The sequence below is a fragment of the Lissotriton helveticus genome, chromosome 1_2 (assembly GCF_964261635.1).
Source record: "Lissotriton helveticus chromosome 1_2, aLisHel1.1, whole genome shotgun sequence".
Taxonomy (NCBI): domain Eukaryota; kingdom Metazoa; phylum Chordata; class Amphibia; order Caudata; family Salamandridae; genus Lissotriton; species Lissotriton helveticus.
In genome coordinates, this window is record NC_136058.1 from 378391494 (window position 1) to 378401493 (window position 10000).

The following is a 10000-nucleotide window of genomic DNA, read 5'->3' on the forward strand; positions in this document are numbered from 1 at the left end:
TCACCAGCACTATTGTGTTTCAGATTATCTCACTGAACTCTCCTCCTGGAAAATCCTTCCCACTGGCTTTCCCAGATTCTGTGTCCTCCCCTAAATGCTGGGGTGAAACGGGCAGAGTTCTGCGCCCTGCGTCCCTAACGCGCTCCCAACGCGGCCTACAGCCCTGGTCGGGCACAGCCCTGGTCGGGCTTAGATAACTGGAGCCTTTTGTGACCAAGAACTCCGGAAGCCTAGGGTCAGGCCTGTTGCACAGGCATATTGTGCCTTGCCAATCCGGGATTGTTGTGTTTCAGGGCCTAGCCATCAATACTCCTGGGATTTCTTTCCCTGAGAACCCTCTTGTCCCTGTCCTCCCACAAGCCCCAGCTTTTATGTAAAATAAAGTGTGCACCATGGGCCTTCCCCTATTTGCTCTCTCCCCAATCTCTTTCTCCAAAGCTGAGCTCTAAAGGTAAATGTATCTATCTGAGTGAGGGGCTAGGGAGGGCCTTTCCCAGCAGTCTTACAAGTCAAGAGTTCAGAGAAAGCACCTGCTATGGGAGGGAGACTTTGCTCACAGAGAAGTCAAGTCTAACATAACACATCTGATGGGCAAGGCACACGCCTTACTGGCTGGTAGCACACCTACAGAGGAGCAGGGAGCTATGCTAAGCAGGCAACAGAAAAGTCATGTATGTGTCTCATACACTGGGACCGGTAGTAATACTGGCTCTAAGACCATTAGACAGTAGTCTATTCATCATTACGTCCAACAATAACAAGACACTAAGCAAATGAGAAATGCTGTATGGCATAAAGACGCATTATATAACACAAGCTCCAGGCAGGCACACAATTATCAAGATATATATTGAGTCTCAGGAACTGTGCTACAGTTATTAACCTCTGTGGTGCAAATGGTTAGCGCGTTCGGTTGTTAACAGAAAGGTTGGTGGTTCAAGCCCACCCAGGGAAGTATCCTTTTTGCCTGCATGAAACACTTTAATGAAACACAGATACGTACCTCTGCTCTCTCCTGCTTAAGACCCTTTATCTGAACATTTCAATCCTCTGCGTTCTCTCTGCACCTGCAGTCAATTTCATAATTAGGATAGAAAACAAAAGGCCTAGCCCTGTAATACAACTGTAGGCATATGAGGAGGGGAAAATAAGTCAAAAGGCCATCAGCATTTGTTGATCTGGCTTGAAGGCTGTAAGTGTAAGGACCTTGTGGCGCAACGGTAGCGCGTCTGACTCCAGATCAGAAGGTTGCGTGGTCAAATCACGTCGGGGTCACTGCTTACCATTTTATTCCCCACTGAGTTCATATATTTCCTTTCGAAAACAAAGTCAAAGGAACGCAGCCTTGCATTGGCTGGGAATCGAACCCGGGCCTCCCGCGTGGCAGGCGAGAATTCTACCACTGAACCACCAATGCTTCACATGGGGAGTTCACAGGCATAGCTCTGTCCAAGACAGTGATCAGGTGCACACACTTAAATTGTACACATATGAACAAAGTGTGCGCAGCAGACATGACAACGCCAAAGTTTCACATGATGATGGCTTATATAAGACAAGCTCCAGGCAGGCACATACATATCAAGATATATATTGAGTCTAAGGAAAGATGCTGTAGTCACTCGTCTCTGTGGCGCAATCGGTTAGCGTGTTCGGCTGTTAACCGAAAGGTTGGTGGTTCAAGCCCACCCAGGGACGTATTATTTTGCCTGCATGAAACACTTGAATGGAAAACAGATACATACTTTTGCTCTCTCCTGCTGGACACCCTTTCCCTGAATATTTCAATTCTCTGTGTTCTCTCGGCACCTGCAGTCAATTTCATAATTAGGATAGAAAACAAAAGGTCAAGCTCTGTAATACAACTGTAGGCATATGAGGAGGGGAAAATAAGTCAAAAGGCCCACAGCATTTGTTGATCTGGCTCCGAAAGCTGTAAGTGTAAGGACCTCGTGGCGCAACGGTAGCGCGTCTGACTCCAGATCAGAAGGTTGCGTGTTCAAATCACGTCGGGGTCACTGCTTACCATTTTATTCCCCACTGAGGTCATATATTTCCTTTCGAAAATAAAGTCAAAAGAAAGCAGTCTTGCATTGGCCGGGAATCGAACCTGGGCCTCCCGCGTGGCAGGGGAGAATTCTACCACTGAACCACCAATGCTTCACATGGGTTGTTCACAGGCAGAGCTCTGCCCAAGACAGTGATCAGGTGCACACACTTAAATTGTACACATATGAACAAAGTGTGCGCAGCAGACATGATAACGCCAACGTTTCACATGAAGATGGCAAGAATCAGATGCAGGAGACTATAACTATGAATGTCTTTGCATTTGCTGAGGTCACTGGCTTGGGACTAGAGTTGTGTTTATCAGGGCATGATGGCAGGCTGCTCCCAACAAAAGTGGTTCACAGAATGCACCCGCCAGATCACCAGCACTATTGTGTTTCAGATTATCTCACTGAACTCTCCTCCTGGAAAATCCTTCCCACTGGCTTTCCCAGATTCTGTGTCCTCCCCTAAATGCTGGGGTGAAACGGGCAGAGTTCTGCGCCCTGCGTCCCTAACGCGCTCCCAACGCGGCCTACAGCCCTGGTCGGGCACAGCCCTGGTCGGGCTTAGATAACTGGAGCCTTTTGTGACCAAGAACTCCGGAAGCCTAGGGTCAGGCCTGTTGCACAGGCATATTGTGCCTTGCCAATCCGGGATTGTTGTGTTTCAGGGCCTAGCCATCAATACTCCTGGGATTTCTTTCCCTGAGAACCCTCTTGTCCCTGTCCTCCCACAAGCCCCAGCTTTTATGTAAAATAAAGTGTGCACCATGGGCCTTCCCCTATTTGCTCTCTCCCCAATCTCTTTCTCCAAAGCTGAGCTCTAAAGGTAAATGTATCTATCTGAGTGAGGGGCTAGGGAGGGCCTTTCCCAGCAGTCTTACAAGTCAAGAGTTCAGAGAAAGCACCTGCTATGGGAGGGAGACTTTGCTCACAGAGAAGTCAAGTCTAACATAACACATCTGATGGGCAAGGCACACGCCTTACTGGCTGGTAGCACACCTACAGAGGAGCAGGGAGCTATGCTAAGCAGGCAACAGAAAAGTCATGTATGTGTCTCATACACTGGGACCGGTAGTAATACTGGCTCTAAGACCATTAGACAGTAGTCTATTCATCATTACGTCCAACAATAACAAGACACTAAGCAAATGAGAAATGCTGTATGGCATAAAGACGCATTATATAACACAAGCTCCAGGCAGGCACACAATTATCAAGATATATATTGAGTCTAAGGAACTGTGCTACAGTTATTAACCTCTGTGGTGCAAATGGTTAGCGCGTTCGGTTGTTAACAGAAAGGTTGGTGGTTCAAGCCCACCCAGGGAAGTATCATTTTTGCCTGCATGAAACACTTTAATGAAACACAGATACGTACCTCTGCTCTCTCCTGCTTAAGACCCTTTATCTGAACATTTCAATCCTCTGCGTTCTCTCTGCACCTGCAGTCAATTTCATAATTAGGATAGAAAACAAAAGGCCTAGCCCTGTAATACAACTGTAGGCATATGAGGAGGGGAAAATAAGTCAAAAGGCCATCAGCATTTGTTGATCTGGCTTGAAGGCTGTAAGTGTAAGGACCTTGTGGCGCAACGGTAGCGCGTCTGACTCCAGATCAGAAGGTTGCGTGGTCAAATCACGTCGGGGTCACTGCTTACCATTTTATTCCCCACTGAGTTCATATATTTCCTTTCGAAAACAAAGTCAAAGGAACGCAGCCTTGCATTGGCTGGGAATCGAACCCGGGCCTCCCGCGTGGCAGGCGAGAATTCTACCACTGAACCACCAATGCTTCACATGCGGAGTTCACAGGCATAGCTCTGTCCAAGACAGTGATCAGGTGCACACACTTAAATTGTACACATATGAACAAAGTGTGCGCAGCAGACATGACAACGCCAAAGTTTCACATGATGATGGCTTATATAAGACAAGCTCCAGGCAGGCACATACATATCAAGATATATATTGAGTCTAAGGAAAGATGCTGTAGTCACTCGTCTCTGTGGCGCAATCGGTTAGCGTGTTCGGCTGTTAACCGAAAGGTTGGTGGTTCAAGCCCACCCAGGGACGTATTATTTTGCCTGCATGAAACACTTGAATGGAAAACAGATACATACCTTTGCTCTCTCCTGCTGGACACCCTTTCCCTGAATATTTCAATTCTCTGTGTTCTCTCGGCACCTGCAGTCAATTTCATAATTAGGATAGAAAACAAAAGGTCAAGCTCTGTAATACAACTGTAGGCATATGAGGAGGGGAAAATAAGTCAAAAGGCCCACAGCATTTGTTGATCTGGCTCCGAAAGCTGTAAGTGTAAGGACCTCGTGGCGCAACGGTAGCGCGTCTGACTCCAGATCAGAAGGTTGCGTGTTCAAATCACGTCGGGGTCACTGCTTACCATTTTATTCCCCACTGAGGTCATATATTTCCTTTCGAAAACAAAGTCAAAAGAAAGCAGTCTTGCATTGGCCGGGAATCGAACCCGGGCCTCCCGCGCGGCAGGCGAGAATTCTACCACTGAACCACCAATGCATCACATGGGTGGTTCACAGGCAGAGCTCTGCCCAAGACAGTGATCAGGTGCACACACTTAAATTGTACACATATGAACAAAGTGTGCGCAGCAGACATGATAACGCCAACGTTTCACATGAAGATGGCAAGAATCAGATGCAGGAGACTATAACTATGAATGTCTTTGCATTTGCTGAGGTCACTGGCTTGGGACTAGAGTTGTGTTTATCAGGGCATGATGGCAGGCTGCTCCCGACAAAAGTGGTTCACAGAATGCACCCGCCAGATCACCAGCACTATTGTGTTTCAGATTATCTCACTGAACTCTCCTCCTGGAAAATCCTTCCCACTGGCTTTCCCAGATTCTGTGTCCTCCCCTAAATGCTGGGGTGAAACGGGCAGAGTTCTGCGCCCTGCGTCCCTAACGCGCTCCCAACGCGGCCTACAGCCCTGGTCGGGCACAGCCCTGGTCGGGCTTAGATAACTGGAGCCTTTTGTGACCAAGAACTCCGGAAGCCTAGGGTCAGGCCTGTTGCACAGGCATATTGTGCCTTGCCAATCCGGGATTGTTGTGTTTCAGGGCCTAGCCATCAATACTCCTGGGATTTCTTTCCCTGAGAACCCTCTTGTCCCTGTCCTCCCACAAGCCCCAGCTTTTATGTAAAATAAAGTGTGCACCATGGGCCTTCCCCTATTTGCTCTCTCCCCAATCTCTTTCTCCAAAGCTGAGCTCTAAAGGTAAATGTATCTATCTGAGTGAGGGGCTAGGGAGGGCCTTTCCCAGCAGTCTTACAAGTCAAGAGTTCAGAGAAAGCACCTGCTATGGGAGGGAGACTTTGCTCACAGAGAAGTCAAGTCTAACATAACACATCTGATGGGCAAGGCACACGCCTTACTGGCTGGTAGCACACCTAAAGAGGAGCAGGGAGCTATGCTAAGCAGGCAACAGAAAAGTCATGTATGTGTCTCATACACTGGGACCGGTAGTAATACTGGCTCTAAGACCATTAGACAGTAGTCTATTCATCATTACGTCCAACAATAACAAGACACTAAGCAAATGAGAAATGCTGTATGGCATAAAGACGCATTATATAACACAAGCTCCAGGCATGCACACAATTATCAAGATATATATTGAGTCTCAGGAACTGTGCTACAGTTATTAACCTCTGTGGTGCAAATGGTTAGCGCGTTCGGTTGTTAACAGAAAGGTTGGTGGTTCAAGCCCACCCAGGGAAGTATCCTTTTTGCCTGCATGAAACACTTTAATGAAACACAGATACGTACCTCTGCTCTCTCCTGCTTAAGACCCTTTATCTGAACATTTCAATCCTCTGCGTTCTCTCTGCACCTGCAGTCAATTTCATAATTAGGATAGAAAACAAAAGGCCTAGCCCTGTAATACAACTGTAGGCATATGAGGAGGGGAAAATAAGTCAAAAGGCCATCAGAATTTGTTGATCTGGCTTGAAGGCTGTAAGTGTAAGGACCTTGTGGCGCAACGGTAGCGCGTCTGACTCCAGATCAGAAGGTTGCGTGGTCAAATCACGTCGGGGTCACTGCTTACCATTTTATTCCCCACTGAGTTCATATATTTCCTTTCGAAAACAAAGTCAAAGGAACGCAGCCTTGCATTGGCTGGGAATCGAACCCGGGCCTCCCGCGTGGCAGGCGAGAATTCTACCACTGAACCACCAATGCTTCACATGGGGAGTTCACAGGCATAGCTCTGTCCAAGACAGTGATCAGGTGCACACACTTAAATTGTACACATATGAACAAAGTGTGCGCAGCAGACATGACAACGCCAAAGTTTCACATGATGATGGCTTATATAAGACAAGCTCCAGGCAGGCACATACATATCAAGATATATATTGAGTCTAAGGAAAGATGCTGTAGTCACTCGTCTCTGTGGCGCAATCGGTTAGCGTGTTCGGCTGTTAACCGAAAGGTTGGTGGTTCAAGCCCACCCAGGGACGTATTATTTTGCCTGCATGAAACACTTGAATGGAAAACAGATACATACCTTTGCTCTCTCCTGCTGGACACCCTTTCCCTGAATATTTCAATTCTCTGTGTTCTCTCGGCACCTGCAGTCAATTTCATAATTAGGATAGAAAACAAAAGGTCAAGCTCTGTAATACAACTGTAGGCATATGAGGAGGGGAAAATAAGTCAAAAGGCCCACAGCATTTGTTGATCTGGCTCCGAAAGCTGTAAGTGTAAGGACCTCGTGGCGCAACGGTAGCGCGTCTGACTCCAGATCAGAAGGTTGCGTGTTCAAATCACGTCGGGGTCACTGCTTACCATTTTATTCCCCACTGAGGTCATATATTTCCTTTCGAAAACAAAGTCAAAAGAAAGCAGTCTTGCATTGGCCGGGAATCGAACCCGGGCCTCCCGCGTGGCAGGCGAGAATTCTACCACTGAACCACCAATGCATCACATGGGTGGTTCACAGGCAGAGCTCTGCCCAAGACAGTGATCAGGTGCACACACTTAAATTGTACACATATGAACAAAGTGTGCGCAGCAGACATGATAACGCCAACGTTTCACATGAAGATGGCAAGAATCAGATGCAGGAGACTATAACTATGAATGTCTTTGCATTTGCTGAGGTCACTGGCTTGGGACTAGAGTTGTGTTTATCAGGGCATGATGGCAGGCTGCTCCCGACAAAAGTGGTTCACAGAATGCACCCGCCAGATCACCAGCACTATTGTGTTTCAGATTATCTCACTGAACTCTCCTCCTGGAAAATCCTCCCCACTGGCTTTCCCAGATTCTGTGTCCTCCCCTAAATGCTGGGGTGAAACGGGCAGAGTTCTGCGCCCTGCGTCCCTAACGCGCTCCCAACGCGGCCTACAGCCCTGGTCGGGCACAGCCCTGGTCGGGCTTAGATAACTGGAGCCTTTTGTGACCAAGAACTCCGGAAGCCTAGGGTCAGGCCTGTTGCACAGGCATATTGTGCCTTGCCAATCCGGGATTGTTGTGTTTCAGGGCCTAGCCATCAATACTCCTGGGATTTCTTTCCCTGAGAACCCTCTTGTCCCTGTCCTCCCACAAGCCCCAGCTTTTATGTAAAATAAAGTGTGCACCATGGGCCTTCCCCTATTTGCTCTCTCCCCAATCTCTTTCTCCAAAGCTGAGCTCTGAAGGTAAATGTATCTATCTGAGTGAGGGGCTAGGGAGGGCCTTTCCCAGCAGTCTTACAAGTCAAGAGTTCAGAGAAAGCACCTGCTATGGGAGGGAGACTTTGCTCACAGAGAAGTCAAGTCTAAGATAACACATCTGATGGGCAAGGCACACGCCTTACTGGCTGGTAGCACACCTACAGAGGAGCAGGGAGCTATGCTAAGCAGGCAACAGAAAAGTCATGTATGTGTCTCATACACTGGGACCGGTAGTAATACTGGCTCTAAGACCATTAGACAGTAGTCTATTCATCATTACGTCCAACAATAACAAGACACTAAGCAAATGAGAAATGCTGTATGGCATAAAGACGCATTATATAACACAAGCTCCAGGCAGGCACACAATTATCAAGATATATATTGAGTCTCAGGAACTGTGCTACAGTTGTTCACCTCTGTGGTGCAAATGGTTAGCGCGTTCGGTTGTTAACAGAAAGGTTGGTGGTTCAAGCCCACCCAGGGAAGTATCCTTTTTGCCTGCATGAAACACTTCAATGAAACACAGATACGTACCTCTGCTCTCTCCTGCTTAAGACCCTTTATCTGAACATTTCAATCCTCTGCGTTCTCTCTGCACCTGCAGTCAATTTCATAATTAGGATAGAAAACAAAAGGCCTAGCCCTGTAATACAACTGTAGGCATATGAGGAGGGGAAAATAAGTCAGAAGGCCATCAGCATTTGTTGATCTGGCTTGAAGGCTGTAAGTGTAAGGACCTTGTGGCGCAACGGTAGCGCGTCTGACTCCAGATCAGAAGGTTGCGTGGTCAAATCACGTCGGGGTCACTGCTTACCATTTTATTCCCCACTGAGTTCATATATTTCCTTTCGAAAACAAAGTCAAAGGAACGCAACCTTGCATTGGCCGGGAATCGAACCCGGGCCTCCCGCATGGCAGGCGAGAATTTTACCACTGAACCACCAATGCTTCACATGGGGAGTTCACAGGCATAGCTCTGTCCAAGACAGTGATCAGGTGCACACACTTAAATTGTACACATATGAACAAAGTGTGCGCAGCAGACATGACAACGCCAAAGTTTCACATGATGATGGCTTATATAAGACAAGCTCCAGGCAGGCACATACATATCAAGATATATATTGAGTCTAAGGAAAGATGCTGTAGTCACTCGTCTCTGTGGCACAATCGGTTAGCGCGTTCGGCTGTTAACCGAAAGGTTGGTGGTTCAAGCCCACCCAGGGACGTATTATTTTGCCTGCATGAAACACTTGAATGGAAAACAGATACATACCTTTGCTCTCTCCTGCTGGACACCCTTTCCCTGAATATTTCAATTCTCTGCGTTCTCTCGGCACCTGCAGTCAATTTCATAATTAGGATAGAAAACAAAAGGTCAAGCTCTGTAATACAACTGTAGGCATATGAGGAGGGGAAAATAAGTCAAAAGGCCCACAGCATTTGTTGATCTGGCTCCGAAAGCTGTAAGTGTAAGGACCTCGTGGCGCAACGGTAGCGCGTCTGACTCCAGATCAGAAGGTTGCGTGTTCAAATCACGTCGGGGTCACTGCTTACCATTTTATTCCCCACTGAGGTCATATATTTCCTTTCGAAAACAAAGTCAAAAGAAAGCAGTCTTGCATTGGCCGGGAATCGAACCCGGGCCTCCCGCGTGGCAGGCGAGAATTCTACCACTGAACCACCAATGCTTCACATGGGTTGTTCACAGGCAGAGCTCTGCCCAAGACAGTGATCAGGTGCACACACTTAAATTGTACACATATGAACAAAGTGTGCGCAGCAGACATGATAACGCCAACGTTTCACATGAAGATGGCAAGAATCAGATGCAGGAGACTATAACTATGAATGTCTTTGCATTTGCTGAGGTCACTGGCTTGGGACTAGAGTTGTGTTTATCAGGGCATGATGGCAGGCTGCTCCCGACAAAAGTGGTTCACAGAATGCACCCGCCAGATCACCAGCACTATTGTGTTTCAGATTATCTCACTGAACTCTCCTCCTGGAAAATCCTTCCCACTGGCTTTCCCAGATTCTGTGTCCTCCCCTAAATGCTGGGGTGAAACGGGCAGAGTTCTGCGCCCTGCGTCCCTTTACGCGTCCCTAACGCGCTCCCAACGCGGCCTACAGCCCTGGTCGGGCACAGCCCTGGTCGGTCTTAGATAACTGGAGCCTTTTGTGACCAAGAACTCCGGAAGCCTAGGGTCAGGCCTGTTGCACAGGCATATTGTGCCTTGCCAA

At 47.8% G+C, this 10000-nt stretch overlaps 12 non-coding genes across 12 annotated transcripts; 8 read left to right on the forward strand and 4 right to left on the reverse strand.

Moving 5' to 3' along the window:
• Positions 1-1624: 1624 nt before the first annotated feature.
• On the forward strand, positions 1625-1698 carry TRNAN-GUU (transfer RNA asparagine (anticodon GUU)). Its single transcript has one exon. It is a non-coding gene; the product is annotated as a tRNA-Asn (tRNA).
• A 248-nt stretch (positions 1699-1946) lies between these two features.
• Positions 1947-2018, forward strand: TRNAW-CCA (transfer RNA tryptophan (anticodon CCA)). The gene has a single exon. It is a non-coding gene; the product is annotated as a tRNA-Trp (tRNA).
• A 2035-nt stretch (positions 2019-4053) lies between these two features.
• Positions 4054-4127, forward strand: TRNAN-GUU (transfer RNA asparagine (anticodon GUU)). Its single transcript has one exon. It is a non-coding gene; the product is annotated as a tRNA-Asn (tRNA).
• Positions 4128-4375: 248 nt separating this feature from the next.
• On the forward strand, positions 4376-4447 carry TRNAW-CCA (transfer RNA tryptophan (anticodon CCA)). Its single transcript has one exon. It is a non-coding gene; the product is annotated as a tRNA-Trp (tRNA).
• A 71-nt stretch (positions 4448-4518) lies between these two features.
• On the reverse strand, positions 4519-4589 carry TRNAG-GCC (transfer RNA glycine (anticodon GCC)). Its single transcript has one exon. It is a non-coding gene; the product is annotated as a tRNA-Gly (tRNA).
• A 1893-nt stretch (positions 4590-6482) lies between these two features.
• TRNAN-GUU (transfer RNA asparagine (anticodon GUU)) lies at positions 6483-6556 on the forward strand. Its single transcript has one exon. It is a non-coding gene; the product is annotated as a tRNA-Asn (tRNA).
• Positions 6557-6804: 248 nt separating this feature from the next.
• TRNAW-CCA (transfer RNA tryptophan (anticodon CCA)) lies at positions 6805-6876 on the forward strand. The gene has a single exon. It is a non-coding gene; the product is annotated as a tRNA-Trp (tRNA).
• Positions 6877-6947: 71 nt separating this feature from the next.
• On the reverse strand, positions 6948-7018 carry TRNAG-GCC (transfer RNA glycine (anticodon GCC)). The gene has a single exon. It is a non-coding gene; the product is annotated as a tRNA-Gly (tRNA).
• A 1615-nt stretch (positions 7019-8633) lies between these two features.
• TRNAG-GCC (transfer RNA glycine (anticodon GCC)) lies at positions 8634-8704 on the reverse strand. The gene has a single exon. It is a non-coding gene; the product is annotated as a tRNA-Gly (tRNA).
• Positions 8705-8911: 207 nt separating this feature from the next.
• TRNAN-GUU (transfer RNA asparagine (anticodon GUU)) lies at positions 8912-8985 on the forward strand. Its single transcript has one exon. It is a non-coding gene; the product is annotated as a tRNA-Asn (tRNA).
• A 248-nt stretch (positions 8986-9233) lies between these two features.
• Positions 9234-9305, forward strand: TRNAW-CCA (transfer RNA tryptophan (anticodon CCA)). The gene has a single exon. It is a non-coding gene; the product is annotated as a tRNA-Trp (tRNA).
• A 71-nt stretch (positions 9306-9376) lies between these two features.
• TRNAG-GCC (transfer RNA glycine (anticodon GCC)) lies at positions 9377-9447 on the reverse strand. Its single transcript has one exon. It is a non-coding gene; the product is annotated as a tRNA-Gly (tRNA).
• Positions 9448-10000: the final 553 nt, after the last annotated feature.